The sequence below is a fragment of the Pteropus alecto genome, unplaced genomic scaffold, assembly GCF_000325575.1.
Source record: "Pteropus alecto unplaced genomic scaffold, ASM32557v1 scaffold10, whole genome shotgun sequence".
NCBI classification, from domain to species: Eukaryota; Metazoa; Chordata; class Mammalia; order Chiroptera; family Pteropodidae; genus Pteropus; species Pteropus alecto.
Genome location: NW_006431210.1, coordinates 6,672,137 through 6,689,886, shown reverse-complemented (window position 1 = coordinate 6,689,886; position 17,750 = coordinate 6,672,137). Strand labels below are relative to the sequence as shown.

The following is a 17,750-nucleotide window of genomic DNA, read 5'->3' as shown; positions in this document are numbered from 1 at the left end:
TGGAGGTCAGTGCCAAGGAAACGCCCGAGGTGTGAAGGAAGCACCGGCCAAGGCAGGGCAGGAGGCGTGGAAGTCCAAGGAGTGAATCGGGAGCCACGAGGGGTGAGGAGTCCAGGGGGACGGCAGAAACCACCACCTACTGAACGCAGGTAGCCGGCTGTGTGATGCCAGCTCATTTTATCCTCGCAGCAGCCCCACCATGGCCAGGTGGCACGGTGCTGAGTTCACAGATCTGATGAAGGTAAGGACCAAGGGTGGGTCACTTCCCCAACGACGGTCACACAGATGGCAGGTGGTGGAACCAAGAAGCAAATCCAGGTCTACCTGACTGCTGAGACTCTCTGTGAGGAGTGAGTGTGTTCCACAGGGATGAGCTCACACCTAAGCCAGAGGCACATATGTATTATTTTTCCTTTTTAAAGATTGAATCACATGCACTATATAGTTTTATACTCTGCTTTTAAAAAACTAGAAATATTTTCTCTTTCGTAGGTGCCACACATTGAATTATTCTGCTTCAGAGAGAGCCCTTATCGCTGCATGGCAGGCTGTATATTTTACCTGTTATTTTTTCATTGTCTGTCACCCCCTGAATGTAAGCCCCATGATGATGGGGGCTTTGACCTGTTTTCTTCACTGCTGTTTCCCCAGTACCCTGATGGTACATGGGTTCTCCATAGATATCTGTTGAATAAATGAAGGAACACATGAATGAATGCAATTATATGTCCATTTCCTACAGGCCTTCTATGTACTAGGCACTGAGCAGAGCCACATCCTGCTCACTCCTGCCTCATGTCTAGTGGAAGGTAAAAACCATCACCCCAGAGAGGTCCTACCTTTAGCACATGGGATGATGCCAGTGGGCACACAGACAGGGACCGTGATTAATTCCCTGTTGTATCCCCAGAGCCTAGCACAGAGTAGGTCTTCAATAATATACTCAGACCTAAATTTGGGGTTAAACTTGATTCTCAAAGTACCCCAGTGTAAAAACGGCCAGCAGGCTGAGTGCAGCTTCTTTGCTGTAGTCCCTTCTCCTCGGGCACTCTCGGGTTTATGGGGAGGCAGCACTGGATGTGGGGGTCTGCTTTTAGGCACAAGCAGAAGAGGAGCTGCCTGAGTGGGTGCTGCGATGACAAGCAAATACAATCCCCAACAATTTAGACACATACTGAAATATTTACGGATGAGACAAAACACAGTACAGAACGTGCTTAATAATATGGGAGCAAATGGGTATTAGGGGCGATAAAAACATCCTAAAATTAGATTATGGTGATGGCTGCACAACTCTGTCAACTTATTAAAAATCATTGAACTGCAAACTTAAAACTAGTAGCTTTGATGGGATATACATTATACCTCAATTAAGCTGTTAAAGATAATTTGGGGGGATTAAGTGGGTGGGGATATATTTCAACAATGATTAGGCATAAACTGGTGACTGTTGCAGCTGAGTGAGAGGCACACAGGGAGGGGTTCATTGTGCTATTCTCTCTACTTTTGTACATGTTTGAAATTTTCCATCATGATAAAGTTAAAATACAATACCCGATATGCTCAGAGAAATAACTAATTGGCATAAAGAGGGAAGAGCAGAGGGAAAAATGACTTGAGATTTGTAGTCATCACTCTTACCATAAAGGCACAAGTAGAAGTTAGGAAATTATCTTTATTTTAAAAAGTATAAATTTATAAAATTTATTTTAAAAATTATAAAAACTGAATCGTATTAATAAGCATGCAGGTAGAGTGATGCCATGGGATTTCATCCAAGAGAAAACAAAGATTTTTTTTTTTAATGCCTATAGCACCTGGTCTTCCAAGGTGGTCTCCCATCCAAGTACTAACCAGGCCCAACCTTGCTTATTAGCTTCTGAGATCAGACGAGATCGGGCACGTTTAGGGTGGCATGGCCATAGACAAAGACTTTTGGTTCCTTCTAAACTAAATGAAAGCCTAACCGTTCCCATTCCAACCACAGCCAGACCAAGCGATTAGGTTCTCTAGTCACAAAAGCCACCATAGCAAGTATCAGTGCAGAGACTCAGGGAGAGTGTGTCCGATGCAGTCAAGTACACTGGTATCTGAATGGGGCCACAGGTGACCACAGGTGGACAGCTGTAGCCCACAGTTTTCCATAATTCTCGGTACAAGCTGGGCTTGAACACAACTTGTCTGACTCTCTGCAAAGAACAGAAGTACCTTCTGGAGCAATGTGTCCCCAGGACTAACTAGAAAAATACCCAGCCTGTGTCGATCAATTTGGCAGGGGGTGTGGAGAACATATCTAAGACTCTGAAATGTCTAGAAATGCATGGGACAATTTCACAAGCCAAATAAAGATCCTATGTGAGCAGAAAAAGAAGCGAGAACTCTTGCACTAAGGTGAGACAGATTTCTTACAGCCAAACCCAAGCCAGCCTAACCCCAACACATTAGCTACCTGACAACACCTCAGCTTAATTCCCTTTGGAACCCTTGGGGAGAGCTGGTGGGCATTCCTCCCCACTCAGGGCACAGCCCACAAGTGAGCATGCTTCTCTCCAGTCCCAGCCATGCGTCCCAGTACTGAGCTCCTCACATCACACTCTCCACAGGGAGCATCCCTTCTAACCAGAGTCACCTCACGGGACTCAGAACTCTCTATGTCTTATTGATGGTTCCGTCTTTGTTCCAGCCAGTCTGATCCAGGGTCAAGTGATGGGACATACAGGCAGCTTCCTCAGAATATGAGCTGTGGGCCGGAGAGACACTTAAGAGATGCATGATCTGATGTGGATTCCTCCACGCCATTACCGATGCCGTTTGTTTTAAATACTACAGAGATCTAATATACATGAGGCGTACAAGTCACACGGAAAAACTGCTTCCAGCTCCCTTTCCAGTGTCGACTTTTACTTCCCCATGCACATCCGTGTCCAAATTGAAGCACACTACTGACCGTTCTCCATCCTTTACTTCCATTCGCTCTGCCAAACTCCTGCTTCTAGACTAGTGACATCCGATCGAACTTTCTGTGATGATGGAAATCTTTTCCACCTGTGCTGTGCAATATGGTAGCCAACAACCACATGTGGCTGGTACAACTGAGGAATTCAGCTCTTAATTTTAATTAATTTAAATTTAAATGGCCACACGTGCCTAGTGGCTACTTTGTTATGTAGTTCCGTACCCTCCAAAAAGCACATTCTCTGCCTTTATGTTCCCCAGGTTGAAGGGGTCTCGCCTTCCTTCAGCATTTCACCCCTAGCCCTTTCTAGCATCTGCCATATCCCCTTCCAGTCTCATGCCCCTCATGAGATAAAATGTCCTTGCAGATCCAGACAGAGTCTGGGCCTCATTGGATCTCACGAAGCAACCATTCGGCGAAAGAACTCACTGAGTGCTTGTCCTGTTCCGTTGGACCGGACCTTTCTCCCTCCTTGGAGTAAGTGTCAGGCTTCTAGGAATGGCTGTTCATAGTCTGGAAGGGTCAGTGACCTTCCACAGATACTGGTCAGGGAGCAGATGCTCCAGCCTTCAGTTCTTTTCTACATAAACCCAATTTTATTCCTGAGAGGCAGCCTGGCTTTGGTGCAACTGCCTCAGATCAGTGGCTGGTGCCCCTTTCTACCTGTGTGGCTTTGCTTTTCCACGCTTCAGTTTCCTCACCCAGATGATAAAGATGATAGTATATACTCTAGAAGGTTGTTGTGAGGACAAAGTCAGTTAATACCTGTAAAAGCGCTGTGTTGACCTAAAGTAAGTATGTAATGAACAGTGAAATAATAACATTAATAGCAAATTAACATTTAAAGGTTGGTTCATGCTCGAGCATGGGTCTGGAAGATACTTCCGGAGTTAACACCAAATTATCAAATATCTAAAAAAAAGTAGATGTCCTTTGACTCAATAATGTCATTTCTACTAAACTGTCCTATTGAAACAGATATAGGCCTAGATCGATTCATAAGAATAATCATTACAGAGTATTACAAAAGTGGAAAAATTAGGAAAAAACCTAAATATCCAATAGTATATGTTGATTAAATAAATTATGGCTCACCCTCACGACAAAAATACTACGTAGCCATTAATAAAAAACGTTTACCTAGCTAAGAAAAATAAAATCAGGCACCAACCTGTGACTTCCCATTCCCTATTCAAAAAACTATAGACAATATCTTTAAAGAAAACTACCACGGACAAAATGTTAAATGTGAACATTTTGGAATGATGGTGTTCATGGGTGATTTTTTTCCTCTTGTGCTTTTTTTCATAGTTTTTAAATGTCTGTATTGAAAATATTATTTTCGTAATTATGGCAAACATAGCTTTAAACAATCTGGTTTTAATAACACCGGAAGATATTCACAACATAGTATAAAATAAAGAAAGATCCCAAGAAAGATTCGCAATGTGAAAATACACCCACACGTGTGCCAAGAGAACACATGGAGGCCAAGTGCTCAGCATGTTAACGGTGCTCAGTGCTCATTTTAAGTCAGGCTTTTAGGGTCGGGGAGCAGATGTTCTAGCTTGTCAGGATAATCCCGGTTTATGCTCTAGAGCACTGGGCCTGCTGGAGATGCCCTTGCCCTCAAAAGTGTCCTGCTAAATTACACAGTTAATTAACCTAATTGCCAAGAGGTTCTAAAATATGCGAAAACATTTGTGCTTTTCTGTATTTCTAAATTCTAATAAGCACAATGTGTTTCCTTAATTCTAATTCACACTCCCCCCATACACATTTTAATGTGGAGGTTGGAACGTAATTTACAACAGAATAGAGCTCTGTACCTGCTTCTCCCCATCCCCTAGGCTGTAAGTCAGTGGCGGGTCTTACAGACGGAAGGAAGGATCTTGGAATTGAGGAAACTGGCATGTTAACTTAGAAGTGGGGAAAACATAGAAAATATATGATATGATCTTTTTTAAGATTCTAAGAGAACTGAATAAAATCAGGTGGTATGACCCCTGTATGCAGCTGAGGTCTTAATAGAGAGTAGGAGCTAGTGTTCCCCAGAGGTTCCCTGTAGAGGTGACTGCCAAAAATTTTCTCTAGGATGGGTGGCCGCAGGGTCAGGGCCCAAAGTCCTTGCTGGGATGTGAGCATTTTACGAAATGCTGAAATAATACCGATAATAATTATTTTCATGAATGGCTAATATTCATTAGGCACTCACCATGTGCCAGGAGTAGGGCTGCTGATATTATGGCAACCCAACGAGGTAAATGCTACGATTAGTCTCAATTTACAGATGAGGAAACTGTGACAGGAGAGAGGCACCTGCCCCAGGCCACAGAGCTGTGCGCTCAGAGATGGGGCTCAGTCTTTTTCATTGGGCTCCAGAATGTGGTTCTTAACCAGAGTATGCTGCTTTCTGCCTCTTTTACATCCCCTGCCCAGCAAGCTGTGGGACTGGGCAGATGAATTCATCAGCAAAGCCCTGCCTGTCAAGCTTTCCCTGAGGACTCAACGATCTGTGTGTGTGCTGGTGTGGTTGGTGGTGAGGTACAAGAAGCTTAAATGGCCAGATATTCTGATTCCCTTGGCCTTAGCAAGGAGGCATAAAAAGAACACCCAACACCCTGTTAGTGCACTGTGGCTGACTGTGTTCTCCCTAGATAGCCACGGCAACATTTCTGGCCTCACACGCTCTTCTAGAACTTTGCCGAAGAACACCCAACACCCTGTTAGTGCACTGTGGCTGTGTTCTCCCAAGACAGCCACGGCAACGTTTCTGGCCTCACATGCTCTTCTAGAACTTTGCCACTTCCCATCAAGAAGCAGAATTTGTTTCTCCTCCCCTCGAACCATGCAGCCTTGGGAGCCGCCCAGAATGTGGTGGAAGTGACATTGTATGAATGCCATGGCTAGGTCACAGAGCTCGATACAACTCCCTTCTGGCTCTGTTTTGGGACGTCCACCTCCCCTCCTCCCGGAACCCTCCCACCATGTCACAAGGAAGCACAGATCACTTGGAGAGGCTACGTGTAGGTGCCCAGACAATAGCCCCAGTTAAGAGCCCTTGCCGACAGCCAGCATCAACTGTGACATGTGAGCCAGTGAGCCTTCAGTCCATTCCAGCCCCAGCTTTCAAGTCTTCCCGCTGAAGCTCAGTCATTGCAAAGACAAAACCTCTTCACTGAGCCCTGCCCAATTTCCTGACCCACAGAATTTGTGAGCATAATAAGTGGTTGTTTTACACCGCTGCGTTTTGAGGTAATTTGATATGTAGCCATAGAAGCTGGAGCAGGCACTTAAATTAAAAAAGGTCCTGTTTGGTCTGTTTTGAAAGTAGCACATGAATCGTTCTGGGTTTCATGTTTTGATTCTTTGCACGGGGAAGTTGAGATCTGTCCAGAGGGCAGTGATGAATGAGCCCAGGTGAGACAGAGAACATCTGTGACCTGCACCTGGGACTCTGGCTTAAAAAAAATGTCCCCTCAGCAGAGATGCTCTTGGGGCAGGCGCAGCTGAAAGGCAGCTGTCGCCTCTGAGGACACTGTTGCTGAATATTCTATAATGAAACCGCTGTGGTGGGGAAGACTTAAGAATGGCTTATATCCCTACCTCTATCCTGCATCACTGAGTGGATGCTCAGTCTGAATCGTCCGCAGACTAGAAGCTCTGACGTGGCTTAAACTGCTGGGCTGGGAGGCATCGAGCTTGCTTTAGTTAAATGAAAAATGCCAGTGGCAGTCAGAGGCAACTTTTGAGAGCTCTGGGCTTGGGCTTCCCAGTAGCCACGGAATCCAACAGGGAGAAGAAGGAGGACAAGAACTGTAGCGTTGGCATTTTCTCGGCCCCACCCCTGAGCAGCTCAGCTTGGAAGAATCATTTATTGATGCTTCCTGGTAAGATTTCATTTGAAAAGAAGATCCTACTACCAAATATATCTACATGTTGATTTTCTTTAAATTAAATGTGGTAACTCTGGCCGTGGTGCAGCAGCAGAGGTAGGCTCTTTTGAGTGTGGTGAGCTCATACTGACTAATGCCATCCTTCCACCACTTTCTCTACTCAGCCTACCAGCCTGCTGGTCGCAGAAGGATGAAAGACATGTGGACAGTGCTGAGTCACTTCAGCTACCCTGGCTGAACCCAGCCCAGATCAGATGACAGAAGCCAACCCCCAAACATGGAAGCACGCCTCATTCATGACTAGAGGAGCCAAGCCCAGCTGACTTTAGTCATCTGAACAATAAACACTTATTGTTGTATGCCACCAAGTTTTTATGACTATTTGTCATGTAGCGAAAGCTAACTGATACATCTGTTTCCAGAATATTCCAGGTTTCTCAGTCAGGCAACTCTAGTTTTGAAAATGGAAAGAAGAATAAAGTTACTTATTCGGTGATTATTTATTGAGTACCAACCATGTTCCCGGCCCTGTGATTAGCACTAGCGATACAAAGTGACACTGGTTTCCACTTTGCCAAAGACAATCCTAAGTGAACCCTGATGTAGAATAAATAGTTATGCTGCTCAGACCTTTGGCCACCATCCTGGGGAAGTAAATATATGGAGGAGCTGTGGGGCCAGTTCCGGCAGGAGGCCTGGCATCCAGCCCTGGGCACTTGCCAGAAGTCAACAGCTGCTGAATTTGAGAATGTGGGTGTGGGATGCCTAGATTAAAAACCCAGGCAGCAGAATGCCAAATCAGTGCCAGCCTCAGGGAGAAAAATTAGTCTGGGATAAAAAATGACAAAGCAAGTACACAAGAACCATTAAGGGATTGTAAGCATGTGTCGCTGATGGAAAAACATAGTGGTTAAGGATGCGTGACTGTCATATGGTACCCAGTGAGGAATGGAGAAGAAAGTCTGATTGTTGGCCAAAGGCTGGCCTCCAGTCAGAATAAGTAAGACTGAATGGGAGCAAATAAGGCATGGCTAGCAAGCCCTGTGGGTCAAAAAGTCATTTCACAAACATAATTACTAGTGGGCCAGTTAACCTCCCTGGGCCTTAGTTTCCTCATCTTTAAAATGAAGATAATAATAAGACCTCGCACACAGAGTTGATATGAGGATTAAATGAGCTTATTTGGGCACAACAGAATAGCATGGTACTGCTCTAGTAAACATTCAACAATGTTGGGTATTAAAACTCCTTTCAGAGATATGCCAGGAAGGGGAACACAGGACGATGTTTGAGAAGCTCTTAGCACAGAGTGGTACTTCAACAGTGATTCTTCTGAGTGCAGTGAGTGTATTGTCACCAGGAGATGAGCGCGATATGAGGACAGCTTAGACACAGGCTCTGTCCTAAAGGGTAAGGAGCTTCAGACTCAGAAACAATTACCCTAAAAGAGAATAGGGGATAAATATCATCAGGGAGGTATAATTTGTGAAGACGGGAGCCTGGAACGGGGAGGAGGTCAGGCATGTCCTCTGTGAGGTGCAGATGAAGCCCCTGTGTGGGCTCCGCAGGAGGTGGGATTTGAATATATACAGAATGGAAAACAGAGGCTTCTAGCAGAGGGAACAGGGCAAAAGATGGCATAGGGCGGAAAAACACAGGGCACATTTGGCAACCAGTGAGTTGTCCATTTTAGGCAAACCCCAGAGTGTGTAAAGGGGCATGAAGGGAAGAAAGCTGGCAGGGAGCCGATCCCAGGCTGAGGAAGGAGACATTATCGGTGGGCAGTGGGGAGCTTGTGAAGGTTACTGAGCAGAAAGAGCCATAGGCAGAATTGCACTTGCGGAGAACTAATCTCTAAGTGGACCAGAGTTTGGGGTGAAGGGACTCAGAGGCTGGTTAGGAGGAGGCCGTGTCAGTCCTAATGAGGTAAGGAGGACTAGACTGAAGTACCAGCCAGAGGAATGGGCAGAGGAGACAGGTGAGAGAGGAGGACAGCAGGTGGCACAGATGTCCCAGGGTAGCCTCCGGGGATCAAGGCTGCGTGGTGATGTGGGGAGCAGGCAACCCAATTGCAGCGTCCATGTGGCTGGCAGGTGCCAACAGGAAACTCCCTGTGCTATTGAGTAGGGAGGTAGCTGCCTCAGATTCCTCAAACTGCTGAGAGCACGCTCAGAATGAGCTGGCAATTCCACCTGTCCAAACATTTCCACATCTAAAACCAGCGATTAAAGAAAAATGCACCAGGCCTCACCCCTTCTGCAGGCCATGAGCTGTCCCCCTCTCCTGCTCTGGGATCCAGTTCCGGAGAACAACTCCCCAGAGAGGACCTCCCCCACCTGCCCTCTGGCTGCCTGTGCTGCCAGGGACCAGAAAGCCTGCAGTGGTGAACCGCCCTGCAGACAGGCAAGACCGCGGGTGTGGTGTGGACACCTTGCCCCGTTCATCCTCCTTCCTCTAGCTACCTTGTCTTCAGTACGAAGGCAAGAACATGTGACCTGCACCCCCAGGTTCATCGAAGTTATTTCAGGAGGAGAGCGTTGAGCAGGCCCTTTTCTGATGCCTGCACTTCCCTTCCCTCTCTCACTTTTGAGTCACCCGAGTGCCAGGTGGAAACAAAGCCCTCCTTTCAGACTTCACTGGTTAAAAATAACCTGGTAAGGCTGGAAGCCCGACACTCCCTGTGTTTCCCCTCACTGGATATGCAGGGTCACCCTGGGGCCATCTGGTGGTAAGACAAAGAGGGCCTTTCAGTCCCAAGGGAGCAGCCCTCCCTCTGCCCTGGTCTGGATGCCTTTGGAGGAAGCAGATAAGATGTGAACGTGAAAGAGGCATGAATGAAAGGTTCGCCCTAGATGATACCTCCTCTCATGCACCTGTTAACAGAGAACTGCATCACTCAGGTAAATCCAACACAAATTCACTGTCCTCCGAGGGCCACAGTGGGGGCCAGACATTGAGCAGGACCTCAAGAAGGCGAGGCAAATTAACTTGAATCTAGCTACTGGACTCAAATGCGTCTTCCTAAATCCTGTTTCTATACTGAGTACCATAACTTCATGCTTTTCTAACACGTGAGCAGAAGTGAGAAACATGGAAAGCCAAAAAGAACAGCCACCACAGGAAGAGGAAAGAGAGACGAGGATTCAGAATAAGCCACACTAGACTCAGTATGTGAGTGTCTAGAAGGGAAGGACTGACAGTGGGCTGGGTCGTTAGCAAACTTATAGATCAATGCTTTTCAGGCTATCTAAAACCCTTGACAAAATATTAGCATACCGAATCTAACAATACGTAAAAAATACAAATGCACAAGTAACTAAAGTTCATTCCAGGAACACAAGGCTGGTTGAATATTTGAAAATCAATGTATGCACCGTATTAACAGACCCAAGAAGGAAAACCAAAAATTCATACCAACTGATGCAGAAAAAGCATTTCACAAAATGCAACATCCATTCTTAAAACAAAAACAAAAACAAAAAACTTCCGGCAAACTAGGTTAGCAGGAACATCCTTAACCTGATAAAGAGCATTTACAGAATAATTTACAGCTAATATCATACTTAGTGGTGAGACGGCATGCTTTTCCCCTAATACAGGGAAAGGATGACCTCTCTCATCTCTCTCATTCAACATATTTCTGGAAGTTGCAATAAGGTAAGAAAAAAGAAATAAAAGGCATATAGATGGAAAGGAAGAAACAATATTTTTTTATTCATAGACTACATGATTACCTAGGTTGAAAATCTCAAAGAATCTACAGAAAAAGATCTTAGAACTAATAAATTTAGCAATATCGCAGGTTGCAAGATCAACATATACAAATTAACTGTATTTCTACATTTTAGCAATGAAAAACCGAAATTAAATATTAGAAACAGAACTATTTACACAGATCTATTTAATAGTAGCCAAAAAAAAAAGGGGGGAGAAATATTTATTAGGTTTAAACCTAACCTTGTAGTATGCTGAAAACTATAAAATAATGATAAAAGAAATCAAAGAAGACCTAAATAAAAGAAGAGGTATAACACATACATGGATTGGAAAATGCAATATTGTTAACATGTCAATCCATCCCAAATTGATACACAGATTCAACATAATCCCAATCAAATCTCAGCAGGCTTTTTGGGTAGATATTGACACGCTGATTCTAAAGTTTATATGGAAAGGCAAAAACGGCTATGAGGTAGGGGAAGGGACTGACTACAAAGTGAGAGTACAAGGAGATTTTGGAGGTGATGAGGCTGTTTCCTGTCATGTTGTGGTGATGGATACACGGTTCTATGCACTTGTCAAAACGCTCATAACTCTTCTAAAAGTTGTGAAATTGACTGCGGTGATGGTGGCACACGTTCTGTGAATATATCAAAAAGCACTGACTCGTATACTTGAAATGGATCAACTGTATGGTATGTGAATTATATCTCAACAAAGCTGTTACCAAAAAAAACCTTTAAAAACCCCAAAAAACTAAAAAAAAAATAAGACACCTGCAGAGAGATGGTCTCATGATACTGTCAAACCGCAGAGCGAGAGGTTATAGAGATAAGATGAAATTCAGAGGCCCCGGCCCTCACTACACCATGGAAAAACCTCACCGGGGCATTTCCACAGGGTTTTATTTTCAGAACTTAGACTTTCTCTGCCCTGAAATTTCTTGATACTGACAGAAAAACCTTATAGAAAAGGCCCTGATACAGGAAGAGCACAGACCCCAACGCTCAAAGTTCATCCACACCCAGGCTTTTGTGGACTTGCCATGCAATCCATATTCTGACCTTGCACAGTTATATACATAGATGTAATGACTAGAACAAAAGCGATCTTGAAAACTGCCCTCCCACTTCACAGGAGAGAAATTTGAGATCAAGATAAGGGGCATGATTTACTCAAGCTTACTCAGTAGCAGAGGCAAGAGCCAACCAGATATTCTTTCCTCGTCACCTCGATGCCTCTCTGCCTGGCACATATTACACGCTCTATACTCAATAGCGAAGTGAAAAATAGAACATCTTCAATACCCCTCCTCATTCAGACACTGACCTGCACCAATCTAACGTTCCTATCAAAAGGACCAGTGCAGACTCACAGAATAAGGTGGGGACATGCAATGAGGAAAAGAAGATGAAGACCTCGTAGGAACTACAACTATAATGAATATTAAGAAAAAGTCCAGTTGATTTCTGAGGAAACGATTAAAGATGAAAGATCTCACTAGGACACTGAAAGGAGGTAAAAGAGTAGTAATTAACATTTACTCAGGGCTCAAGTACATCACATAGGATCTATGACCTTCGGACCAGGTGATATCATCTTCCCCATTTCGCAGATGAGGAAACTGAGGCACAGAGAGCATAAGTGACTTACCCTACATATCACTCAAGCAGTGAGAATCCCACTGCCTCTTACTAGCTATATGACCTATAAAAGTTATATAACATGCCAGAGCCTCAAGTTTTCCCAACTGGAAAATGGAGATGACAAACGGTATCTCATCTGAAAATACCTGAAAAGCACTAAGCACAGCACCTGGCACATATTACATGTTCTACATGTTTTAAATGCAAAATAAAATCCTCATCAGGTGCATGGAACGATATTATTATAGTAAATAATCTGCAGGCCCTCTATCATAACATTCTTGGGTTACCACTTCCTCTTCCTTAATTAAATTTTCTGGAAGGTGTCTCTCTCTGCATGTGAATTAGAAACTAAATTGGAGCCACTACTTTATCAGCCTCCCTTTTGCTCCTAGTGGAGAGGGCCCTCCCTGCAATGTTCAGCCTTTATTTTTCTTCACTTTACCTCTTGGCCCCCAAGAGTGAAGACTGGTATTGACTTAAAGTAGATATCTGTTCAGGGACAGATGGTCTGTGAAATTTGAATACTTATTATTTTAGTAACTTGTATTTTACCTCTTCTTCAAATAAGAAGGCAATAAAAGGAGTCTTAGTAAGAAATGTCAAAGATGAAGGAAAGAGCAGAGATTTGCGCCAGAAAGGAACTATGAATGCAGTGTTGAAGCATCATTATGAAGAGCAACAAAGAAGGTGCAAACTTTCAAAGTCAATGCAAAGCTGAGAAGGAAAACTGAATCAAGAGCGCTTAAGTTGATCATTAGGATGGAGCAGGGCAATCCCCTAGAAACAGATTCTGAAACATGTTCTTAGCTCCCACGACATTAAGTGCAGACATTATGAGACAAGAAGCAAATAAGTAATTATGAAGCAGAGAACCTTATGCTTAGACGATAAATATATACTGTTAGATGAAAACAGCAATGCGAAAACCATTGAAAAAGCATGGTTCCCACTTTATAATGGAAGGATCTGTCAGACAACACCTGAGCCTACTGAACAATCTTAACACAATGAAAATAGATAACCAGACATCATATATCTCCTGATGGAAATACACATTACCAACCAGGAAGTGGTCCTGCAACAAACAAATGAACAAACAAATCTGAACCTGATGAACCTCTAGATCTAACTGTCAACCTGTAGGAAATACAGGGGACTGGAGACTTTGTTAATGATACCACAAGGATGCACTCAGACACATCTACTCAGTGAGAAGGAATCACAGGAATGAATGACCAAATTTATTAGAGAATTCAATGGTAAAGAAAAAGAAGGAGGGGGAGGAGCCCAAAGATTAAGAGAGACTTGAGAAATATATGAATGAAATACAAAGTGTGGGTTTTGTTTGGATCCTGATTTGCATAAACTGAAGAAATCTGAACAGACTAGATATTTGATGGTATTAATTGTTAGTTTTCTGAGTTGTGACAACAGTAATATTAGTAATAGAGGTCATTATTAAAAAGAATGCATACTGAATAAGGAGTCTAGGACTTGCTTCAAAATAACCTGTGAGATGGATGGGAGACATAGATGAAACAAGATTGCTTAGACGATAAATATATACTGTTAGATGATTATTTATTTACATGTGTTGTTAATTGTTTCAGCTGGGTGATAAGTAGGTGTGGGGTCATTATAATATTCTCAATATGTTTATGTTAAAAATTTCCCATAATAAAAGCTTTAAAAAGCAAGCTACAGAACAGAGAGTATATATATGTAAACAATGTCCTCTCCAGGTCAGGGTGGCAGCCAAACAGAAGTGTGAGCAAAGTTTTGCCAGTTCATGCTTTTAGACTTGTGAATCAGAATTGAGCATATGAATATACACTATTATATATAATATAATGAATATATATACACTATTATATATAATACAATGAATCTATTATTTATTGTATATACTAATATTACAAATAGAATATATATTTTATAGTAATAGATTTTTTAAAATAGTAATTATAGCAGAGATAGCTAAGTGATATCAAAATCTGTGTTCTTCTTTCCAAATTATAGAGCTGTGGCTGAGAAGTGGTGCTTAGCCAGGGAATAAGGAAGGGGAAAGGCTATTGTGTTAAAACACTGACATTTGAGGGTTTACATGTTACAGCAGCTAGCTTTACATTAATAAAATTAAGAGCTGTGAGGAATGCTCTGAATGAAAAGAACCGGGTACTACTTGGGGAGGGAGTTAAAGGGAAATGTAAATTAGAAAACTCTGAGTACAACCAGAGTGGCTTTATAATACCTTCTAATTATTATAATCTTATAATGGTCAATTAATTGGTTCATTCATCTGTTCTCATGTCACTATTCATATGGTCCATATTCATGTTGTAAATTAGAAATTATTTTGCAAGCAGAAAGATAACATCTATATCCTACGAGTGAATAATCTTATCTCTCAGAATTTATCTTAGGGAAAATAACCCTAGTCAGAAAAAGCTCTACTACACACTATAAAACAGGGGTTGGCGGATATTTTCGGTAAAGAACCAGAGAGTAAATATTTTAGGGTTTGAGAGGCATACAATCGCTACTCAACTCTGCAGCACAGTGCAAAAGCAGCCTTATGCAATACATAAATGAGTGGGTTTGGCTGTGTATCGATAAAGTTTTATTTAAAAAACAGCTAGCACATTAAAAAATGAAATCCTACCATCTGAAATGACAGGGATGGACTTAGAAGTTATGCTGAGCAAAATAAGTCAGAGAAAAGATAAATACCATATGATTTCACTTATATGCAGAATCTAAGGAACAAAAAGAACAAACTAATTGAAAACAAACTCACAAATATAGAAGACAATCTGGTGAAAGCCAGGGGGAGGAGAGTTGGGTGGGCTGGGAGAAAGGGGTAAAGGGTTAAAGTACAAATTAGTAGATGATAGATGGTCACAGGGATGGGGACATGGCATAGGGAATGCAGTCAGCAGTAATGTAATGGTTATGTGTAGAGCCAGAGGGGTGATAGAGTAATCAGGGGGATTGTTTCATAAATTATGTAAATGTCTAACCAATGAACTGTATACTTGAAACTAATAATAAAATAAAATGCTAAAGGAAAAAAAAAAAACATCTGGCAGGCCAAATTTGGTGAGCAGACTATAATTTCCCAACCACGGCAAATGTTCAATGTAATATGTATGGTAGCTAAAAGCTCAAAAACCACCCACATGTTCAAAAGTGAATGGTTACTAAAGAATATCTACTTAGATGATTGCACATATTGTGCATAATTATGAAGATTTTATAGCAACAGGCATGTTACTAAATATCGAATTTTATGATAAAAAAAAATAAGAGGGAAGCAGAATCCCTGACTGTAGTCAGCAGGATTACAGTCTTGAAAGCTTCCATACACTCACTCAAGGACCCAGCTGGAACTTCTGTGGAATTTGTACGATGGTGTGTCATGGGTAAATTTCGTTTTCTTAATACTTTTAAAAACATAAATTATGTTGATGTTGCACTAATCATACTTGTGTAGTAATATAAAATCTCAAAATAAATGCTAGACCTATAAAATGCCTTCATTGGAAGACCCAGATGGAACAGGCAAATTAACATGCTCTCTACATCATTCACTCCTCTGGCAGTTCCTGTAAGACCCTTGACAATAATGAAGCTGTCAAAACTCAGCAGGATCACTATTGACTTACATCTGTGGCTACAGCTCTCCCATACTGTACCAGTACCAAAAAGCTCATTTTGAGAATTCACCAAGAAATTTTCCAACTTCCTATCTTCTCTCTCAGTTCTGGGTCTTTGCTCAGGCTGTTCCGTTTCAGAACACTTTTCCCACCTTTTCTTCCTGCCTTGCCCCTTCCAATGCTTAGGCCTCAGCCTAAAGGTTCCTTATCTGGGAAGATCTGAAAGCAAGCTAGATAACCCCTGTTATCTGTGCTCACAGCATCCTCTGCTTCCTCCTTCATGATGCTCACACTAACCACACTTCACTAATTCAAAGATGCTCATTCTTGCACATTTTTACTTCCCTCAAGGCAGTGGTGTATTCTACAATTGCTGACGGCCAGACCAGACAACAACTGTAGTGTAGTTACCATGCCTGCCATGTACCAACGTTCAATGTGCCAGGATCGAAATTTGAAGAAAGGGTGTCAGCAGAATAGGAGAAAATCCTGGAGCCAGAGTGGAGCACTCTTTGAAGCCCTGGGAACCAGAGGCTTTGTGAGGCCGAGATGGTGGAATGGCGAATCAGTATGTTTTTAGCATCATTCCCAAAGCGGGAGTCCAAAGCCAGCATATGAGCCAAGCCCTAATGGCTTTTAGTTCTTTCATGGATTCTTCTAAGGAATGCTGTACTGCTCACACTCTTGATGATATAGAGGAAAAAGATGCGTAAAAGTACATTTTAAAGAAAGGAATTTAAAAGAGGGCTCTGACTATAACAAAGTTTTAAGAATATCTTAACCAATTTGTCTTCTTTCAGCAATTTCTCTTTATATCCACTCACGAGAAAATACAAAATCTCTAAGTTTGAAAGATCTTTCAATAATCATAAAAATTCTAAATAAGAGATTTGTATTATTATATAATTAAAAACCTAATCTTTCCTTTCCTTTCCTTTCTTCTTTCTTTTCCTAGTAGTGCCAAAAACAATGGTGCCTTAGAGGTGATGAAACACCACATCTGTTTACTGTCCAGATTTTCAGCTCACAGAGGAGGGGCTGAACCTGTCTTGTTCACTGCTGTTCCCCCGGCAGCTGGCTCAGGGCTAGGACAGGGTAAGCACTAAATAAATATTTGGTGAAGTGACTTGAAGTAGCCTTGGCCAGGTAAAGAGCCACGACTAGGACCACATCAAAAGGTTAGTTTCTGAGCCGGAAATAGAAATCAGAAAGTGAGCCGGCCACGTCTGGCACTTGATTCTTTTAGCCTTTAATCCAATATAGTAATGCCACTATTCAGTGTTTGCTGGTGTTGCTTTAAATTAGAAATGCTGTCCTGACAGCTTGACAAACTGACAGACACTTCTCTCATCCCTTGGCTCGCCTCTGTTTCCTTTGGCATAGGAACCTACTGTTTTGACAGTGTGAGTCAGTGGAAACCTGTCAGCTCAACTAAATAAAAAAGAAAGGTGCTCTCACACCAGCAGCCAGTGCAGAAACTGTATGTTTATCTGAAACTCTGGGCTGGGCATCCCACCCTCTCCTTGCTGGGGTCCCCACCTGCATCTCCCCTCGGCCTCTCCTCACTCCGCCAGAGACACCCCGCTTCCTGGCCTGCGGGTCTGAAGAGATGTGTTCCAGGCCCCACCACACATCCCGGGCCTGGCAGAGGGGCCCTTCCCATAGTTGGGCCTACAGCCCACCCCTCAGCGGGCACCTCCCAACACAGCATGATCGTGTCTTCCTTCCAAGTCGCTCAAGCACTTCACCCGGACTGACTGTTTTGAAAGGAGTGCTATTACCAGAGGCTTTGGCAAAGAAATGTGCTTTCACTCATTCAAAAAAAAAAAAAAAAAAAAAAAAAGATTTTAAAGATTTTCTTTGTTTCAGGCAC

General features: G+C 42.8%; 1 protein-coding gene and 1 pseudogene across 2 annotated transcripts in view; both read right to left on the bottom strand.

The window, feature by feature from the left end:
- Window positions 1-17,750, bottom strand: part of CMTM7 (CKLF like MARVEL transmembrane domain containing 7) — a 47,646-nt gene that overhangs the window by 17,931 nt on the left and 11,965 nt on the right. The gene's annotated exons all lie outside the window — the stretch shown is intronic.
- Window positions 1,806-1,927, bottom strand: LOC112470352 (annotated as a pseudogene).